Source organism: Eurosta solidaginis, chromosome 2 (genome assembly GCF_040869045.1).
Source record: "Eurosta solidaginis isolate ZX-2024a chromosome 2, ASM4086904v1, whole genome shotgun sequence".
NCBI lineage: Eukaryota > Metazoa > Arthropoda > Insecta > Diptera > Tephritidae > Eurosta > Eurosta solidaginis.
Genome location: NC_090320.1, coordinates 110912164 through 110935538, shown reverse-complemented (window position 1 = coordinate 110935538; position 23375 = coordinate 110912164). Strand labels below are relative to the sequence as shown.

General features: G+C 37.6%; 1 protein-coding gene and 1 pseudogene across 7 annotated transcripts in view; both read right to left on the bottom strand.

The window, feature by feature from the left end:
• LOC137240148 (uncharacterized) overlaps nucleotides 1-23375 on the bottom strand; it is a 1574936-nt gene that overhangs the window by 118715 nt on the left and 1432846 nt on the right. The window lies entirely within an intron of this gene.
• On the bottom strand, nucleotides 9845-12271 carry LOC137239363 (inositol-3-phosphate synthase-like; annotated as a pseudogene).

The following is a 23375-nucleotide window of genomic DNA, read 5'->3' as shown; positions in this document are numbered from 1 at the left end:
ACATTGAGACAAGTAGCTCTTATCTTACTAAGTGTATGTATATGGATGGATGTGTCATTGTCGGTATATATATACCTTGGAACAAGTTTCCCATGGATAGATGTATCCATCGGTATGTATTTTGTGGTTTGTTGATATATATCGCACAGTTTCACATTACTACCCTGCAGTCAAACCAACTAGTTGTATACTAGAAGAATACTAGTTTGCCAAAAATTCCAACTAGTATGAGTTCTGTCTTTTTTCCATATTAGCAACTGGTATTTTTAACACGGCGATGTCCTACGAAATATCAATTGCCAGCTTCTGCATCAGCATCATACCAATTGACAAACTAGTCATTATATACACCAACATCATACCACTTGACATACTAGTCATTATATACAACAACATCATACCAGATGACATACTAGTCAGCATACCCATCAGGGTCATACCAATTGACACACTAGTCAGCCTTTTCGCCAGCATTATACCAGATGATATACTAGTTATTATATACACCAATATCATACCAATTGACATACTAGTCAGTGTATTCAACATCAACATACTAGTTGGCATACTACTCAGTCTATGCATCATTGTAATACCAGTTGACATACTAGTCGATATTTGCGTCACCATCCTACTAGTTAATATATTAGTCCTAGTCGGGTTGAAAAATTACTTGAAAATTGTTAAATTTGCTCAAATTCATTTTATTCATTATATTTCATATATATAAAAAGTATGCATATATACACATGTATCACTTTAAAATTTATCACTTCAATACATAATACTTTGGAATAGATTTTAATAAAAATTCATATAACTACGTATATAAAAACTTAAAAGTATAATTCAAAATTACTAAACTAGTAAAAATGCATTTTTGATTAATTTAATTAAATTATAAAAGTATTTATGTATAGATATCACTTCATATATATCACTTCACAATATATAAACTTAGGAACTAATGTAAATTAAAATTACTTGTATACAAAAACTAAAACATTATAATTCAAAATTTTCTAACTAAACTCAAATTCATTTCAAAAATTAACATTCAACTTAGGAACTTATATAAATTAAAATTACTTATATATAAAAACTAAAAAATTATAATTCAAAATTTTCTAACTATACTTAAATTCTTTTACAAAAATTAACCTTCAAGGTTTCATCATTCTTATGTAATTAAAGAGCTACACCTTTTTTAGTTTTACTTTAGAAAGTTGCAGTTGAAATTCAGAATTTTAGAAAATTATAATTGAAGTTTAGAAAATTATAATCCGAGTTTTTGAACTTCAATTGTAATTTTCTGAACTCTAATTGAACACTCTGAACTTCATTTGTAATTTTCTGAACTTCAATTGCAACTTTCCCAACTAAAACTGAAAAAGTGAAAAACAGTTTACTCCAGACTTCCTGGCAATGTTTTTACTGCCTTCGCCATGCCGCCTTTTTTTTGAAAAACCCGCTTCTTGTGCAACTGCATTGCTTTTCTAAGTTGTTCTTCCGGTTCATCATTGGAAGACAGGCTTATAATAGATTCTGCGAAATAATAAAATATCAAGATTATGTAAATTTAATACTTTTTACGGATGTTACCCAAGAAAACTGAATAAAACTTTGAGTGGTATTTAAGGCCCTTCTTCCCATGCGTCCCGTCAACATTGTAGTCCATTATGACTGCACTGCTGAGGACTTTTTCAAGGTTTTTCTTAACCGAATTTTGCAGCAAGTTCCTAAGTGTTGAAATCTGTGAAAGTGAAAATGATTATTAGTATAGACCATGTATGATACAAAATCGTTCCAAGCACAACATAGCTTTAGCTCCATTCACAAAGTCCATAACCAAAAATTGTTTTTAAGAAGAATTTTTTACATATCTTGTATTTGTTGGTTAGGGACTTTATGAATTGAGCTACCGATAAGTAATTAAGAAAATTTTAAAACAAATGTTTACTGTCCAGAGGAAAGTACAATGAAGAAAAGCAGCAAAAGGCTATGGAAAATAGTTTTTGAAATGTTTTTCATGGGTCCGTATTTCTTCTGCAATGACGTAACCGATTTTACGCCAACGATAAATATGAATCTGTCAAACTATTTGTGAAAATGATAATAAAATATGGATTTAATAAGTAGGCGTGATCATTAGTTTACGTATGTAATTAATCCGATTCACCAATTACTTTCTATTGAGATTTGAAAAATTGTCCACCTATTCGTTTTTAATTTTTTATTTAAAAATTAAAATTTAGTCTAAGATCGGGTGTAACCAAACTCCATATTCTCAGCCAAGAGCGCTTATCGTACTGACAATTAGTTTAAGTTTTTGAAATAGAGTAAAATTAATACTTGGCGTGATGTACCTACGACGAGGTTTAGGCCGAACTTCTCTTTCAATTTGCATGGCGCTTTTTTTGGTTTTTCTTAGAAATTGACGAGACGCGAACTAAAAGGCTTACGCCGACTCTGAACGTCATCTGCAAGGTAGATCAATTTTCACTGAGAAGCTTTTCATGCACAAATACACGCTTAGCGTTTGCCAAATCACTGCCGAGAAATACTTTCTTCTAATTGAAAAAATATGTTTCTAAATGTTTGGGATTTTTCTCGGGACTTGAACCCAGGACCTCCCATGTGGTAGGCGGAGTTCCCTTTCTGAAAAAATTAACCCGATTTTAGAAAACGTAAAAAACGGCAAAGCTCTGCTAAAAGCTGTAAACTTTTTCTTATACATCCGCCAGAACAGAAACAAAAAGCTCTAAGCTTAAGAACTTGCGCGCCTAAAATTAGGCAACGAAATTGTTTTGCTGTATATATATGTGTGTCGGTGTGTATTAGAGTGACCACAAATGCAAAAGTGCTGATTTTTTTTGCTCCCCGCGCATTTTCTGATAGCTTGACAATAGAAAATAAGATCTGCATAAAAATCTGACCACCTGTAGTGGGAAATAGCCACGCGCATTTGACCTAAAGTTCAAAAATTGACCTAAAAATTATGCATGGCTTTAGAGACCAATATCTCTTTAAACAATGATTTTCGGAGAAATAATGTGATAATTATTTTTATACAAAATGAAACTGGGAACATATTCTCCATATGATATTTATACCTACCATTATCCTTTCAGGACATATTGGGTCCTTAAATTGAAATTAAAATTTTTTTGTTTGTTAAAAAGGCAAAAATAAATATTTAAAAAATAGAGAATTGCATAAACTATACATCATTTAATAGTTTATTTAAAGTAGTTTTACACATCGTAATTTTTTTTTAATTTACATGCACTATTATAGTCAAGAAAATGATTTAAAATAAGCAAGCCGCATTTCTTCAAACTTTAACAAATAAAAAAATTTAAATTTCACTTTAAGGACTCAATATGTCCTGAAAGGATAATGGTAGGTATAAATATCATATGCAGAATATGTTCCCAGTTTAATTTTGTATAAAAATGATTATTACATTATTTCTCCGAAAATCATTGTTTAAAGAGATATTGGTCTCTAAAGCCATGCATAATTTTTAGGTCAATTTTTGAATTTTAGGTCAAATGCGCGTGGCTATTTCCCACTACAGGTGGTCAGATTTTTATGCAGATCTTATTTTCTATTGTCAAGCTATCAAAAAATGCGCGGGGAGCGAAAAAATTCAATACTTTTGCAAATCCCATATGTTTTGTGGTCACTCTAGTGTGTATATCTTTTCCTTTATCATTTTTCCTTTCTCCATTTGAGTTAGAACCGGCTTTTTCATACTACTTATGGTCATTTATATTCATGAAATGGAGTGTTTACAAATTTAATACAAATTAATTACGTACATGGATCTCAATGGGAATCCCAACTTTAAATATCCGAACATTAGAATCTTCATATTTCCACAATGATCACATTAAAACCCGGAAAAAAGTTTAAGTGCACTTATTGCGCTTTTATATGAAACCGTTTGTTCACTTCACTTAATTTTTTCGCAATTTAAGTAATTAATTTTTTTTCTTTAATTAAACATTTTTTTAGTAAACTCTGCCTTCTTTATCATTACATAACTTTTTTATATTTTTATTTTATTTTTTATGAAGGTATCCTCTATTCTATTCGAAATTTTTGTTTTGTGTCACACTTAAATATTAGATATGTATTTATACAAAATTAAACGGGTGGTGTGAAATAGGCTCAATTCCTTTAGCAAATTTCTTCGTTTTTAACTAAAAGTTCGTGTTTTTGAATTTTGACACTATTGAAGTAAATGGACGATATATTTATATGGGTGATATAGGCCTACTGGGGAACCGAGCTCCCAAAACTATCTTCGTAGCACCTTCCGGGTGGTGTGGAAACACCTATTTTTCAATTCAATTTCAGGTAATTTCACCATAATTCTATGTCAATTTCATTTGATTTTACATGATATTTATATTTTTGTTTAAGGAGCTCAATACCAAAACGTTATAATTACATGTGAAAAGTTTGTAGAATTTTTTTTTTTTATTGATAACAGCATTCAGATTAATAGAGATTTTCTAAAAAAAATACTCGTTTTTGTACGAGAAGCTTAACTGTTTTAATAAATTTTGCCATCAATTGTTGTGAGAGTAAATTACTACAATAAAATGAGAAAAAAAATTAATAAAGGAAATAAAGGAATAAAAGAGAAGAAAAAAAAAATAAAAAAAAAAATAAAAATTTAAGAAAATACAATCAAAAAGTACAAAGTCTTAGATAAAATTTAAAACTTTGAAGAAAAAGTTAAGTAAGTTAGACCAGTTTGCTATATTTCCAACACTTGATGCATAGACTGAGTTGAAAAAAATACACGTTGGTCGAATTTCGACCACAGGCTATACTAGTATATATTGTTATATAACACCAAAAATCAAAATATAAACTTAAAACTTTTTAGAAAATTCGGAAAGATTCCGCGAATTTTCATGCAAATTGTTAGCTTTCAGTAAGAATTTTTAGAATTTATCTCTCAGAAAAAAGTCTTAAGTGTATATTTGGATTGTTGGTGTTATATAATAATACAAATTTTTATAAAAATTTGGAAAATAATGAAGGTCGCAGCAAAACTTAGTAAAAACTGAAAACATCTAAGTGATGATGACTTTTGTCAGATGAGTGTAGATATGAATGTGTGTTTGTATGAACAATTTTAAGGTCACTTTATCTTACTTAAAAAGTTTACTTAAATCGTCCCTCCCTCCAAAATCGTGCTGGATCCGTCCCTGTGAAAGGTTTTAATGAATATTTTAAAAGGGAGTGGGCCTTAGTTCTATAGGTGGACGCCTTTTCGAGATATCGCCATAAAGGTGGACCAGGGGTGACTCTAGAATGTGTTTGTACGATATGGGAATCAAATGAAAGGTTTTAATTAGTATTTTAAGAGGAGTGGGCCTTAATTCTATAGGTGGACGCCTTTTCAAGATATGGCCATAAAGGTGGATATGGGTATCAAATGAAAGGTGTTAATAATTATTTAAAAGGAGGTGGGCCTTAGTTCTATAGGTGGAAGCCTTTTCGAAATATCGCCATAAAGGTGGACCAGGGGTGACTCTATAATGTGTCTGTGCGATATGGGCATCAAATTAAAGTTACTAATGAGGGTTTTAAAAGGGAGTGGCCCTTAGTTTATATGTGAAGACGTTTTCGAGATATCGACCAGGGTGACCCAGAACATCATCTGTCGGGTACCGCTAATTTATCTATATATATAATACCACGAACAGTATTTTGCAGAACTTTTTTCATTTTCTTCTACTTAATATGGTAGGTGTCACATCCATTTTACAAAGTTTTTTCTAAAGTTATATTTTGCGTCAATAAACCAATCCAATTACCATGTTTCATCCCTTTTTTCATAGAAATATGGCATTTTAATTTTACGTAATTTTCGATATCGAAAAGTGGGCGCGGTCATAGTCGGATTTCGGCCATTTTTTGTACGAAGATAAAGGAGTTCAGATAAGTACGTGAACTAAGTTTAGTAAAGATATATCGATTTTTTCTCTAGTTATTGTGTTAACTTCCGAGAGGAAGGATAGACGGTCGACTGTGTATAAAAACTGGGCATGGCTTCAACCGATTTCGACCTTTTTCACAGAAAACAGTTATCGCCATACAATCTATGTCCCTACCAAATTTCACTAGGATTGGTAAATTTTTTTCGAATTATGGCAGTAAAAGTATTCTAGACAAATTAAATGAAAAAGGGCGGAGCCACGCCGATTTTGAAATTTTCTTTTATTTTTGTATTTTGTTGCATCATATCGTTACTGGATTTGAATCTTGAAATAATTTGCGTATATACTGCAAACATATTAAATTTTTTGTTAAAATTTTACTTAAAAAAAAATTTTTTTTAAAAGTGGGCGTGTTCGTCATCCGATTTTGCTAATTTTTATTTAGCACACATATAGTAATAGGAGTAACGTTGCTGCCAAATTTCATTATGATATCTACAACAACTGCCAAATTACGACTCGCAAAACTTTTAAATTACCTTGTTTTAAAAGCGGGCGGTGCCACGCTCATTGTCCAAAATTTTACTAATTTTCTATTTTGCGTCAAAAGGCCAACCCACTTACCAAGTTTCATCGCTTTATCAGTCTTTGGTAATGAATAATCGCACTTTTTCGGTTTTTCGAAATTTTCGATATCGTAAAAGTGGGCGTGGTTATAGTCCGATTTCGTTTATTTTAAATAGCGATCTGTGCCCAGAAACCTACATACCAAATTTCATCAAGATACCTCAAAATTTGCTCAAGTTACCTTGTTAAGGGACAGGCTGACGGACGGACGGACGGACATGGCTAAATGAATTTCTTTTTTCGCCCAGATCATTTTGATATATAGAAGGCTATATCTATCTCGATTAGTTTATGCCGCTACGGATTAGCATTATGCGAACATAATTAATATACTCTGTGAGCTCTGCTCAGCTGGGTACCTATACAAAGTGAGCATGGTTATCATCCGGTCGGTTAAATAGCGATCTGTGATAAGTGTCAAGGAATCTACATACCAAATTTCATTACGATACCTCAAAATTTACTCAAGTTATCGTGTTTAGGGAAAGACTGACGGATATGGCTTAGTGAATTTCTTTTTCACCCTGATAATTTCGATAAATGGAAGTATAAATTTATCTCGATTAGCTTATACCGTTATGGATTACCGTTATGCGAACAAAATTAATATACTCTGTGAGCTCTGCTCGTCTGAAAATAATTATAACTGCGTTGGTTTCGTAGGGTTTCATAAATGGTTTATAAGTGGTTTTTAATTCCATATCCTTTTTTTGGAACGATTTTCCTTCATCCTTTGTAAATAAGGGAAAATCACCATGTAGGAAAACGAACATAGGGTAACCATTTAATGTGTTTGTACGATATGGCCATCAAATGAAAGATGTTAGTTAGTATTTTAAAAGGAAGTGGGCCTTAGTTCTGTAGGTGTACGCCTTTTCTAGATATCGTCATAAAGGTGGACCAGGGGTGACTCTAGAATGCGTTTGTACGATATGGGTATCAAATTAAAGGTATTAATGAGGGTTAAAAAAAAGGGGGGCTTGCGGTAAATAATCATCAAAAACGCAGTTATCTTGTTCGGACGTGTTGTACTAATCTCTCTGTGTTTTGTACACTTTAGGAGTTTAAAAATAAAATAAAAATGACTCTATAGTCTTTTTTTTGTGTTTTCTCTTCGGTAAAATTTAAGAAATAATAAAAAAAAGACAAAGTGCAAAACTATTAGAGTGAAGGTTGGATAAATTAAATGATACCAAACAAATCATAATTTCTGCACAACGAACATACAATAACACAAACATAAATCAGAGAGTGAAAATACTTAATATGCCGTGCAACTGCGGTCAAAAAGTGAATCGGGAGAATCCAAAAGTGCAGTGTAATTGATGTAAAGAATTTTTTCATCTTGAATGTGTAGGTTTACTTCAGAGTGACTTGGATTTTCTGCTCACTTCGGGAAAGCCTTTTTTCTGCAAAGCCTGCTCAGCTGAGAGGCGCTCATCTATACGTTCGCAGCCCCTGTCAACTCTGCCGCTTGAAACAAATAATATATCTGATGTCAGTGAAGTTGTGAATAATCCAAAGCATCAAATTTCTTTTCTTGCTAATGAGCTTAGTAATAGCTCCCACACATTGTGAGGACCCAAATCCACCGGCTTTGAAGCCCACACATTCGAACCTACAAATATTTATCAAAATTTATTAAAACATGTATAAATCCTACTTGAATTACATTGAAAATATACATATAGCATGTAAAACATACAAAACTGAATTATATAAATTAAATTTACACATACAAAATAATCATTTTTGAATCACCCTAATATACATATAAACATTCATGACAACATCTAATTTCTTAATTTATTTAATAATTTGGGAAAAATTTAAACAACGTGACATCAGGACGGACAAGGCGACAGCTGTTTCGGTTATACCTTGTAAATCTCTTCAAAGCCTTTTCTCCCGGGAGTGGGAGTCGAACCCGCACTCCTACGATAGTAGAAATGGTTATAAACGCATTCAGCTACGTCATGCCTTAGTTGTTGTAAAGTTTTTCCCAATTGCCTTCTTTTTAAATATTTTAATCTTTTACACATGCATACTTCGTATGCAATTAGGTGTTAAAGCTATGCTTGGTACGGCGGTTTTCAAAGAAACTTTGGTTTTGTTGCTGTTTTTGTTCTATGTATAGAACTATAACAGACAAAATTGGTTAATTCCGCCTGCCAGCCTGTGATACTGAGGTGTTCAAGGGCGACTACCTATCTTGGCCAACGTTTCGTGACCTGTTCACGGCCATATACAAAAACAACAGTCGCCTAAGCCCGGTAGAAAAGTTGTTCCACCTCAATCAGAAAACTCAAGGTGAGGCAAAGGACATCGTCAAGAAATGTCCCTTGACAAATGAAGGCTTCGAAACAGCCTGGAAAAACCTATGTGAGAGATACGAGAATAAGCGGATTCTCGTAAACTCACAACTACAAATTTTGTTTAATCTAAAAAAGATAGATAGCGAGTGCGGCAGCTCTGTCAAAACCTTACAGCGCGACATAAATAATTGCTTGGCATCTCTAAAAACACATCAGATCGATGTTTCAAATTGGGATGCGATTATTACCTATTTATGTTCGACAAAATTACCTGAAAATACGTTGGCTCTATGGGAGCAGAGCATTGACCACAAGACGGACATATCCAAGTGAGAGGATATGGACAAATTCTTGTCAAATCGTTTCCAGACACTTGAAACCGTGTCTGGTTTTACAGGGAATGCCACTTCTAAAGTGCATGCAGGAAATTAATTACTGGCAGTTATGGTAAATCGTAATGTTAATGGTTATTTAAACCGCAAAGCTAAAATTATAACAAAATCAAATACTATCAGCACATGCCAAAATTAATTAGAAATTGAAAATCGATGAAGCTAAATTGCAAAAGTAATCTTTGGAATAATCTTTATTCATTATAGGCAAGACACCGTCTTTACAGACTTACCTTTTCCTTTATTCTTCATTAGCCAGAACTTCACTACGCCTAATTTGAACTTTGATCTTCATCCCTTGCACCACTGTCTCTATCGCCTCACTCGTTTTATTAAACTGTTTGTTGAATCTATAAAGTTTTCTCGTTTTGAATGTTACTTCGTAGCAAATCGTAAATGTCGTGTGAATTTTTTTTTAAGAAAATTACAGGAATTTCAATGCGCTCTTCCTAAAATAAGTAAAAAAAAAATAATGCGTATTGACGAGTGATTTTTGTTGAGGATGCAATGCGCTTAGTTTTTGTTGCCGTAAAGCATCCTCTGTTGATTAAGAGGTCACTGTTGTAGGCAACAGATAAATGCCGGCTTTCGAGTCTACCTCATTGCTAGTACTAGGGACTGTTGTTGTTGTGTTCCCCGTACCAGTGCGCGAAAATATTATTTTTCTTGGGCGACCGCGGAACGGTTTTGGAAAACCCTGTATGACTTGTTGTTGAGTTGCCGGTGAAGCAACAGCTGCCACTGCAGCAGTTATTGATGTATTCGTAAGCAAAGTATATGCGCCTCCAACAGATGGTACTACTTGCCCTGTCGACGGCGATGTACCAGAATTAGTTGTATTGGTAAAAATGCACAGGTGTACACGGAGGCGGCACTGTACTAGGTGGAATACTCAATTGGAATCCATTATGATACATCGGATAGTAGGTGGCTTGGGCGGGAGTGCCTGATGGTGAAGTCACTAAAGTTGATCCCGAGTTGGCGGTACCTGCTGGAAAGATAGTTTTGCAAGTAATCTTTACATCTACGCCAGTACTGAAATAATTCATTCACGTCAGCCTTCAATCAATGCAACCAATGTCCCTAACAAGCGTTAACACTAAACAGCATCTATGTATTACTTTTTGTGCCCGTTCGTATGACCATTTAATTTACAATTATCATACTGAGCCTTTGCTGCTGCTCCAGTGCTAGCACTTTTGCCGTTAACTTCAGCGGCACAGCTACTCTCGATACCCTTTAACTTCTTAGTGGGCGGCTCATTGGTGCTTAATGAAAAATCAAAACGTTGCTCCAACATCATATGCGAATTTGGTGGCAAACCAATGCAACCACGTAATATATTCTCAATAGCCGAACGCTGACGAAAGAGCGAGTTGATAACTTGTGCGCCACGCGGTACCGATGGAGCCTTGCATAGGTAGCTTAATATAGAAAGTACGGGATTAAATGAGACCCATGGCGCATCGGCCCGTTGATTATTTTTAATCTGAATGCGTGAGCACAATTCACCCAAAATAACCAAGTCAAGTATGAACGGTGAAGCGAGTAATGAATCCTCGCATGTATTATGAATGAAGAGTGTATTATGACCGCCCATCATAAGTTCTGAGGTATATTCATCCATAGCACGTTTACTATCGCCCACATAGGGTACATATTTGATGACCACCAACATGATCGGGATGTTCATTAGGTTTAAAGAGTATTTGATTCGATTCGACCATATCATCAACAACGTTACTTTTGGGTATCTCCTTGGAGCGGAATTGCTGTGGGGCTGATAAATTCTTGCCATCATTATTACCCAAATGATTGTAGCTAACTATGGAAACAGGTTTGATGCCTGCACCCACCAAAAAGTCAACAAGCACTGATTTAAGTTTAGTTTGGCCCGCTTTAAAATCATCGCCAGCAATGAAAACACCCTTAAATTCAGCCAATTCACTAACAAACATAACATACCCAAGTCGCCCGAAACCCATGCCACAGTCAATATGTTTTTTCGGCAATGGCCTCAAACTACCATTGCATTCACGATTAGATTGTATAAACACTAAGTTCCAGATTTCCAATACGTCGGAATCATTAGTAACTAAACTAAACACTAAGTTCCAGATTTCCAATACGTCGGAATCATTAGTAACTAATTCGGGCAAACTACGTCCGCCAATACGACCATAATGTAATTCAGAGCAGGGACCGCACAGTCTCTTAAATTTCCCAAAAACTATCTTTCATGCTGCCCGGCAAAATATGCTCTGGACGAAGTCCAAGATCCAACCACATTCGTGTGCATTCAAGATCGGGCTCTAGACCAGAAGATTCATCAGCGCCAAAATAAGTAACATATAAGCGATCTTTCGGCAATTTCATACTAGCCGTTAAAAATGCCCAAACCCAAGAGCATATTTCCCTTTTTAGTAACCCCCAAATGACCAATTGCCGAGCATTTCAAAAAATGTGTGATGGTAAACACCTCTACAGACATCATCCAAATCATTGTGTTTACCACCAGCACGAACACATTTCTGGGTATTCGTGGCATGAACCCATTTCCCGATCAGGATCTGCTGTGCCCAAAATTATCCATGACAAAATCTGCAAAGAAAAAGAGAAAAAGCCATTAGTGCATACATCAATGGGCATCGCAAAAGTGTGACAACTGACGGCGCGGCCGACGCCGCAGTTGGAGCACCCCCTTTGCGATGCCGGTAACCTGAAAAACACTAAAAACGGAACGATACCGGCATACTTACCCATCCACTGTTCTGGATCTCCACCACCAGTCACCTGAAAAAGAAAAGAAAATGTATTAAAAATCTGAAATAACCTAAGAAATATTTATTTCAGTAAAATTATTGCAAAATATTTTACCACTTACCTTTTTGTCCAGCAATGCCCAAAATTCCACATGAATTGAAGCAAAAACGGTAAAATAAATCTTTCGATTCATTTTTTGTTTTTGCTTCATTCTCTACACTGGAATGTTCAACCAACGTATGTATGTATGTATGATACATACAAGAAAACGAGAAACGACAGAGTTGCCGTGTTACCCAACTCGACCTCCCAATGGTGCGTTTCTTGTTTGCGTCTGTCTAAGAGTAGAGAAGATAACACAAGGTTAAATCACAAGAGCCCCCCCCCCCCCCCCCCCAACCTAACTAATCAGGCCGAAATCATATGAAGGATAATATAAATCCATTTATTATTTTCTTCTTTTCAACAAATATTAAATTAAAGTACTTCACAGCCGTAACTGAGTGGCACAGAAACCCACTTCAGTGGCGAAGACGGCGATGCACGGAGAGCGCTGCGGACGACGCATACCGCTTGGGGCAACTCCAACACCTATACGGGTAAAATTGCATATGCCCATTTAGATGGGCAATCAAGCCTCCAAACGACCGAAGATGCCGTTGGCACACACGACATCGATACCCCCTGAGGCGTTGGACCCTGTGCTGGCTGCGGCTCCCACAACACGTTCTCGTGCGCCTTATGGAACCTGGCGTACCAGGCGGTGGTGCTCCCGCGTAGCTTAACCACCAGAGGCGTCTGCAGGGCCCGGAGCACACAGGGCCTAACTTGTCGCAACACCTCCTCCACCGCCTGCTGCACCAACTCGTCCGGCGCGTGGCAGATATAGGAGCCCCTCCGCCGCTCCGGGTATTGAACATCCGCCACCACCTGGATTGGCTCCTCTTCCCCAGCCTCCAAACACACTAGAAGCAGTTGCATCGGTTCCATCTGAAACGAAAAAAAAAAAATCCATTATAGAAAAAAATTATCAAAAAATCCGTTAGGAATTTGTCATACTTACGTTTTACCAGCTTGAAAATCCTTTTCCAAATAACAATGTGGTGAGGGTAATTTATCCACCACAATCCTACATTAATGTATCCTGGAAAATTCCTGTTACGGGAAAACAACTGGATGGCAACCCGCAACATACCAACGGCAGCCTCATTAGTGCTGTCATATTAAGAAAGAAAAAAAGCGGATACCGATAACTACACCAAAGCAGTACCGAAAACCGCAAAACATCAGAATCGGTACTGACGTGTTTTTGCCGAATATAGGCATCTACTGCAATACCAAGCAGTCATACACAACAAAGGAACCAAAAAAAAGGGAGAACAAAACAAAGAAAACAACCTTTCCTTGCAAAAAATTCACATTTTTTTTACAAAGAAATTTTTTTTGTTGTTTTTTTTTTTTACCCTTTCCGTTTTTTGGGCACGGTTTTCAGGCTGGGGGGCAGGACTTGTTGTTTTTCAACAACAAACATCACAAACAGTCATTATAAGGGCTCGGTACAAAAACAATCCGAGTCCCGAAATTAAAGAATCCCGACAAGACCAAGTCCCGAAATTAGAAAGAGTCAACTGTTTCTACCGGCCTAGTGTGATACTGCCCCAGTGACCTAGTTTTTTTTCAAGGGCAAGCAAATACATATATGTATATATATACTCGCACACCACAAATTCACCATACCAGCTGTCAGCTAACCAAGAAATACACGACAGAGTTGCATGGTACATTTAGCATAATGGTACGTGCAGATAGAACGCGTCGCGGTGAACGCATCGCCAATCCGGATGCAAGCACCGGCACTTGGTACACTTTCAAGTTTAAGTACGATTTTCGCTATTCATCATGAGCTGTCGCACAAAATTAAATCCATACCTTCGTGAGCCTCTCCGCTTCGATTTAAACTCGGTTTATTCACCTATTTTAACGTACATTTGTTAATAAAACAACACGCGTATCCCGAAACCAAGTAATTTTGCGCGGGTGGCTTGGAATCACGTCCGCTCCAACCTCCCACACACACCGCAATCTTGCTGGTTATGTTGAAATATATAAGCTGCTCGAAATCACAGCACTAACTACTTTGCAAAAACGCTCTCGTCACTCCACGTCATTTGACTAGTCATTTTACGGTGACAGGTTATATTCGTAGTCACATTTGCATGGGCGTGGGTAGGTTTGTGACCAGGTGTTTTGTAGGGTAATAGTATAATACACAACTGACGAAATACATGCGCTGAAGCGAAAACGCGCATCACCCAACCAACCTCACGGCCACTCGCCCTGGCACATCCATAAAATGCCACAGTCGCCCTGAGAGCGACACGACATGTTATACGCTGGAACGGAGACCTCGGCCTCTTCGTCCAGCCCAGAAAAACCTCAAAAACCTTGAGTCTGGAACGGAGACCTCGGCCTCTTCGTCCAACCAACAAAAAAAAAAAACAGCAAATCTGGAATGGAGACCTCGGCCTCTCCATCCGGAACGACAAAAAAACCAAAGAATAACAAAAAATGGTGCCACTCTGGAACGGAGACCTCGGCCTCTTCGTCCAGCCTTACTGGCCATCGACAATACACATATTACATTCTGAATTTCTATATTTAAGAATTATGTATAATTCAATGGCAAGAAATATTCACTTCACTGTTCATAACCGCTAATTCTTTCATCTTAGCTCAGGTGGCTTGCTAAGCAAGTCGGAAGGGATTCCCGGCCATTTTGCGTCGCAGACGAACTCTTCATTTAGATTAAGTTTAGTGTGTAAGTCTTATATTAATTTTTTCTCGTTTCAGCGGAGGTCATTGGCGAGTATGTGTGCTTTTTGTCAGCACTCATGCATATGCATGTCGTGGGTGATGTGTGGGTGCCTTTCCCCTCCAAAACGGAGGATTTTGCGGGTCAACGGTTGTGGCTTGCTATACAACCGGCCTCTTTGATTTCAACAGCCAACCAGCACGCATCTGCCGCCAACGATCTCCACTGTTTTCCAGAATATATTCAGGTAATATTGTAACCAGGTTATATATATATTCACATAATAAATTACATCCATTATAACGAGAAATCTCGTCTACTTTCTTATTTCTCTATTTCCACACGCATATCCCCACTGAGATCGACCCGGTGCGCCCACCTCTCGCAAGGATCAGACGCACCCCGGCCGAACATCCGGGTACCCCAAAGATTGCCCAAGGACGCCCAGTCCCAGGGCCACAACAGCAATTGCGTCCTGGCCTTCCACAACACAGGCGTAGTCACCCGTCACTTACCCCCAGAGTCGCGGCGTCTCCCCTTATGCACTTCAGAATTCTGCAGTTAAACTGTAATGGACTAACTGGGAAGATTACGGCCTATCTGTCCGGTCAGGCGATGCAAACCTAGAAATCATCAACATCTACATCCCTCCTGCCACCTGTTGCCCCAGCGGATACCGCCCTAATATCAGAGCCTTACTCACTGGCAACAATCGCATTATCTTAGGCGATTTCAATGCCCATCACGATCTATGGCACTCAAACTTGCGGGCGGACAGTAGGGGTGAAATGTTGGCGGATCAAATAGAAGAAACGACGTTCTGCACAATAAAAGGAGACGCCCCCACACGTATGGTAGGAAGCTGTCACAGTTCGCCAGATATGTTGTTGTTGTTGTAGCGATTAGTTTACTCGCCGAAGGCTTTGGGGAGTGTTATCGATGTGATGGTCCTTTGTCGGATACAGATCCGATACGCTCCGGTAACACAGCACCATTAAGGTACTGGCCCGACCATCTCGGGAATGATTTATATGGCCACATTGAACCTTCAGGCCATCCCTCCCTCCTCACCCCCAAGTTCCATGAGGAGCTTGAGGTCGCCAGAGCCTCGTCTGTTAGTGAAACGGGATTCGCCGCTCGAAGGTGAGGTTGACAATTGGGTTGAAGAAGCTATATGTTGCGCTACACAACCCCTTGAATCTCAATCGTGAGCGCAGAACTCGTAAACTGCGTCAATTGGCAGCCGATGGTAACACTGGCATCCGACCACCTGACTATACTTATTTCGCTCGAGCGTACCGCCGACTTCATCGTCACCGAAAAACGCACTTTCATAAACTTCAAAAAAGGAAAGTGGGAAGAATATAAATCTTTTACAGACAACCGCTTTGCTGCCCTCCCTATCCCGACTGATGCCCGCCAAGGGGAGCGTGCCTTCCGTAAAGTCATTGAATCCGCCTCGGCACGTTTCATTCCCGCCGGGAGAATTCCCGAAATTCGGCCCCACTTCCCGGCGGAGGCCGCAAACCTAGCGAGAGAACGTGACCTTATAAGACAGCTTGATCCAGGCGACCCCCAAATAAGGGATATAAACCAACGCATCAGATTGCTTGTGGCGAACACAAGTGTGCGAAATGGGAGGAGCACCTAACAGGTTGTAACCTCTCTACCGGTGTGGGTAAAATTTGGTCCACCGTAAAGTCCCTATCGAATCCGACTAAGCACAAAGACAAAGTTTCCATCGCCTTTGGCGACAAAGTGCTGTCGGATGCGAAAAAATGTGCGAGCGCTTTCTGCCGACAATATATAATGCATCCTACGGTCGACAAAGATAGACGGAGAGCCAATAAGCACGCACATAAACACAAATTCAGCGCGCCACCAATCACCATCACCGCTAAAGAGGTTGAGGACGCCATTGGTCGCACTAAACCATCCAAAGCAGTGGGCCCAGACGGCATAGCCATGCCGATGCTTAAAAGCCTAGGGAAAGAGGGTTTCAAATATTTAGCGCATGTCTTCAATCTGTCTCTTTCCACCTTTGTCATACCCGAGAAATGGAAAATGGCCAAGGTGGTCCCGCTACTAAAGCCTGGGAAACCAGCTAACATAGGAGAGTCGTATTGTCCGATATCTCTCCTATCGCCAGTAGCAAAGACGCTTGAAGCCATTTGGTCCCTTATTTCCAAGCAAATTCGCCTCTCATCAGCATGGCTTCAGAAATCTCCATAGCACTACCACCGCGCTAAATGCCATTAGCACCCAGATAAATTGCGGTTTAAATCAATACCCCCACCATAGAACAGTACTCGTAGCGCTAGACCTATCAAAAGCTTTTGATACGGTCAACCATGGCTCGTTACTGCAAGACCTGGAAGGGTCTACCCTTCCCCCATGTCTTAAAATGTGGACCGCAAATTATCTGTGTGGTCGGCAGGCATCTGTGCAATTTAGAAACGAAATATCAAAACCAAGGAGAATTAAACAAGGGGTGCCACATGGTGGTGTCCTATCCCCACTTTTGTTTAATTCCTACATATCTAAGCTACCTTCACCACCGGAGAGAGTCACAATCGTTTCCTACGCCGATGACTGCACAATAATGGCCACAGGCCCAGGCCCAAAGATCGATGAGCTATGTAATAAAATAAACGGCTACCTCCCTGATCTCTCCAGTTTTTTCGCCTCGCGAAACCTGGCATTATCACCGACTAAATCTTCCGCGACCTTATTTACAACATGGACGTCCCAAATGTCGACCATTTTGAACATCCGCGTCGATGGCACTGCGCTACCGACTGTCCTACACCCCAAAATCTTGGGAGTGATGTTTGATCAGGATCTACATTTTGGTGAGCACGCAGCCGCAATTGTTCCGAGAATTCAGAGCCGTCACAAGATCCTCAAATCCCTCGCTGGCAGTACCTGGGGAAAAGATAAAGAAGCGCTCATTACTAATACAAAGCAATTAGCCAGCCGATTACGTGCTACGCGTCACCCATATGGTCGCCAAGCCTAAAAATTACGCACTGGAAGAAGCTACAGGCCTGCCAAAATACTGCTCTCGAAATTGCCACGGGCTGTCTTCTTATGTCCCCAGAACACCATCTGCATAATGAGGCGAGAATACTCCCCATCAGGGAGAGAAATGAGATGCTGACCAAACAGATCCTGTTGAATACCTAGAAACCTGTGCATCCCACCAGACATCTGGTTGATGAACCAGCACCGCCTAGGGGCTTAAGGAGTCATCTCCGTAAGCATTTTGAGGAAATACGGCACCTGAGAACCCAGCCGTATGAAGCGAAAAAACACAAGCAGGTCCTTGGTGATCTCCATATACAGGCGTCGGACCTTTATGCCAGGAATTTCCCGGTGAATCCAGTACTTAAAGAAAAGTATCCAAATCTCGCGGAAGAGGAACGCATATTCCCCAGGGAAACGCGTGTCACTCTTGCTCAACTTCGTTCTAGATACTGTAACAGGTTAAACTCTTACCTATCCAGAATCAACCCCGACATACAAAATGTATGCCCCGCCTGCAATGTGTCCCCACATGACACCAACCATCTCTTTAATTGTAATGTGGAACCAACGCATCTAGCACCCCTTTCCTTATGGTCCACCCCTGTTGAAACGGCAAGTTTCCTTGGACTCCCGTCAGAGGATATTGATGACAATTTGTGATCGGTCGCGGCTGTTAGGTGGAGCGAAGCAATGCTGCAACAACAACAATTAAACAAGTTCACTGAAGCGCACACTTATTCATGCTAATATTGAACACGTTATTCCGACTAAAATATTTCCACGCAATTGAACAAACGGTAAATAAATTTCAGATTGCAACCGAATTCAAAGGGGAAAAAATGCTGAATTAACATAACAGGTGGAACAACAGATTCGGTTTCAACATTAGGTACAGTAAATACAAATTTAATTGCATCAAATTTTTTCATTCCGCATAAATTACACGTAGTAAGTGACGATTTTAACATACCTTCGAACGGCATACTCGGCAAGGATTTTCTAAAAACATATAAGTGCATAATCGACTATGCAAACAATATCATAACAATTAGCATTGGCACAGAAACTCATAGTATAAAAATTTTACATGGTATGACCACAGACACTTTAGTGATTCCTCCAAGATGTGAAGTTTATCGGTTGGTTAATTTGAAAAAATCTAAAAATCCTGTTTTTGTAGACGCGCAAGAAATTTGTAGTGGTGTTTTTACCGCAAATTGCATTGTTGACACAAATAACCCAATTATAAAAGTTTTAAATATAACCGATGAGGTAAAATATGTCAACAAATGCAATATAGTAACCGAAGAAATTACCAACTTCAACGTATACAAAATCAGTGAAACTTCAGAAAATACAAAACATCTGGAAGAATTAAAAAGTGTTCTACAAAAACAAATGCCAAAATATGACCAATGCAAATTGCTTGATTTATGCCTAAAATATGCCGACGTATTTGCTTTAAAAACGGACCGTATGACTCTTAACAACTTTTACGAATAGAAACTTAGATTGACTGACAAAAATCCGGTTTACATTAAAAACTATCATTTGCCTTATTCACAACGGGAAGAATAAATAGACAGGTTGATAATTTACTGCAGAACGATTTAATAGAGCCAAGTTTTTCAAATTACAATAGCCCACTAATTTTAGTTCCAAAAAACGATCCCACAGGTCAAAACGCATATCGTATGTGCGTAGATTTTAGAGCGGTTAATAAAAAGCTTATCGCTGACAAATTTCCGTTAGCACGAGTGGACGATATACTTGACAACCTTGGTAGGGCAAAATATTTTTCAACTTTAGATCTTTTTTCTGGTTTCCATCAAATTCCATTGCATCCTAACTCTAATAACAATAACAATAGTAGAAGAGGCCACAGTAATAATTCTAATAACAATAATTCGGGCAATCGGTCTAGTTCTCGGGGAAACAATAGTAACAGACGTGGAAATTCGAGTAATAATGCTGATATGCGTGCTTTAAACGCGGATGTCCCTCAGGAGCGAACACTGGGGGAGCAAGAGCTAGCATACTAGATGAAAACTTTCCTAAAAACGCTGTTTACTGTTTGAATCCCAACTATTCCGATCTCATCGAATTAAAATGTAGTTATTCTTATAAGCCATGCACTTTTCTCGTAGATTCTCAAGCTGATATTTCCTTAATTAAATTTTCAAGTTTAACAGATAGAGTTCAAATTAACGGTAAAGATATTATTAACATAACAGGTGTAACAATAGATTCGGTTTCAACGTTAGGTACAGTAAATACAAATTTAATTCCATCAAATTTTTTCATTCCGCATAAATTACACGTAGTAAGTGACGATTTTAACATACCTTCGGACGGCATACTCGGCAAGGATTTTCTAAAAACATATAAGTGCATAATCGACTATGCAAACAATATCATAGCAATTAGCATTGGCACAGAAACTCATAGTATAAAAATTTTACATGGTATGACCACAGACACTTTAGTGATTCCTCCAAGATGTGCAGTTTATCGGTTGTTTAATTTGAAAAAATCTAAAAATCCTGTTTTTGTAGACGCACAAGAAATTTGTAGTGGTGTTTTTACCGCAAAGTGCATTGTTGACACAAATAACCCAATTATAAAAGTTTTAAATATAACCGATGAGGTAAAATATGTCAACAAATGCAATATAGTAACCGAAGAAATTACCAACTTCAACGTATATAAAATCAGTGAAACTTCAGAAAATACAAAACGTCTGGAAGAATTAAAAAGTGTTCTACAAAAACAAATGCCAAAATATGACCAATGCCAAATTGCTTGATTTATGCCTAAAATATGCCGACGTATTTGCTTTAAAAACGGACCGTATGTCTCTTAACATCTTTTACGAACAGAAACTTAGATTGACTGACAAAAATCCCGTTTACATTAAAAACTATCGTTTGCCTTATTCACAACGGAAAGAAATAAATAAACAGGTTGATAATTTACTGCAGAACGATTTAATAGAGCCAAGTTTTTCAAATTACAATAGCCCACTAATTTTAGTTCCAAAAAACGATCCCACAGGTCAAAAGGCATATCGTATGTGCGTAGATTTTAGAGCGGTTAATAAAAAGCTTATCGCTGACAAATTTCCGTTAGCACGAGTGGACGATATACTTGACAACCTTGGTAGGGAAAAATATTTTTCAACTTTAGAGCTTTTTTCTGGTTTCCATCAAATTCCATTGCATCCTAACTCCAGGGACGTAACATCTTTTAGTACTGATAGAGGAGTTTTTCGGTGGAAATTCTTACATTTTTGTTTAAATGTAGCACCCAATTCATTTTCGCGTATGATGTCACTAGCATTTTCAGGCATCGCGCCTAATCAAGCATTCATGTATATCGACGATATTATCGTCATAGGGTGTAGCGAGACACATCATTGTAAAAATTTAGAGAAAGTTTTTGAAACTTGTAGAAAATTCAACTTAAAGCTGAATCCCAACAAATGTAATTTCCTTCGTTCCGAGGTAACTTTCCTAGGACACAAATGTTCCTCGAAAGGATTGCTGCCATACGATTCTAAAATAAATGCGATTAAAAAATATACAAAGCCTACTGACAAAGATGCCGTTCGGCGCTTTGTCGCCTTTGCAAACTATTATAGACGATTTATTCCGAATTTCGCATTGCTGGCAGCACCTCTCAATCGTTTAAATAGAAAAAAAGTGGACTTTGTTTGGGACGAAGCTTGTGAAGTTGCTTTTTCGAAATTAAAATTAGCTCTAATGTCTCCTCAAATTTTACAGTATCCTGACTTTAGTAAAGAATTCATAATTACAGTTGATGCTTCAAAAGTTAGATGCGGTGCTATATTAAGTCAAAAGCATGAAGATGCTGACTTACCAATCTATTTTGCTTCAAAATCTTTTAACAAAGCAGAACAGAAAAAATCTATCATTGAGTTAGAACTTTTAGCAATATATTTCGCAATTAAAAAATTTCGTCCGTACGTTTACGGTACACATTTTATAGTAAAGTCCGACCATCGACAATTAGTTTATCTTTTTAATATGAAGGAGCGGTCATCCAAACTTACAAGAATAAGATTAGAACTTGCAGAATATAATTTTACAATAGTATACGTTAAAGGCAAGTCGAACGTTGCGGCTGACGCGCTTTCACGAATAACGAAATAAAAGACTCGACGAAACATGTTTTAGCAGTTACAACAAGGTCAAAGTCAAGACAGACAAAACCACAAAATGACGACAAACCCAAGACAGACGAAACTAGTGAAATACAAGCAGTACAGGTTTACGACAAATTTTCGTACGACTTCTTGAAGAAAATACCGCTAGTTAAAACACAAATAACCTACGATAAAAGCGACCAAATTTCAAATTTTCAACTATGTGCACATTTAAAACACAAAAAAATCGAGTTACTTAATTTTGCGAATGCCTACGAAATAACGAATTTAGATGAGTTACTTTTGGGGCTTGAAAAAGTAGCCCACATTCACAAGATTAAGCAGTTAGAATGGCCAGAAAATGATACATTTTTCAAATATTTCACAATCACAAATTTAAAAGATAGAGGAAAATCAAATTTTAAAAAGTTTACAAATTATACTAACAGACCCAGTAGAAACGGTAACAGAGAACGACAAAAAACAGAAACTGATGACAATTTTTCACGACGACCCACTTCTAGGCGGACACTGCGGTACGAAAAAACTATATGCAAAATTGAGAACTAAATACTATTGGAAATACATGAGTCGTGATATAGCTAAGTTCGTTAAAAATTGCAATAAATGTCTTTTAAATAAAGCGAAACCTAAAACAAAAGAACAATTAGTTATTACACCTACAACTTGCAAACCGTTTGATATTTTAATAGTAGATACAATAGGACCTTTACCAGAATCCAAATATGGTAACAGGTTCGCAGTTACCATGATTTGTGATTTAACTAAATATCTGGTAACAGTTGCAATACCAGATAAGTCAGCTAAAACAGTAGCATCAGCAATTTTTGAGAGTTTCATTTTAAATTACGGAATAATGAAATCCATTAGATCTGATTTAGGAACAGAGTTTAAAAATGAAGTATTTTTCGAATTAACCAAACTTTTAAATATTAAACATGATTTTTCAACGGCCTACCACCAATTGGCAAAACATTTAATAAATAAGCATAAAATTCAAACTAAAACACATTTTGATTAAACGGCACGTCAGTTATCTATCCAAATAGGCAACAAGGTTCTTTTACAAAAAGAGCCTCATCAAAAACACGAAAATATATACCAAGGCCCATTTACGGTAACTAAAATAGACGGGCCTAATGCAATAATTTTTGATGAAACATATAAAAAGGAAAAAGAAGTACACAAAAATCGACTTATAAAAATAAATTAACATTATATATATAAAAAAAAATCCAAAATATTGTAATAATTTTATTGTTAGGTAAATAAGCACTGTTAAATAGCCAA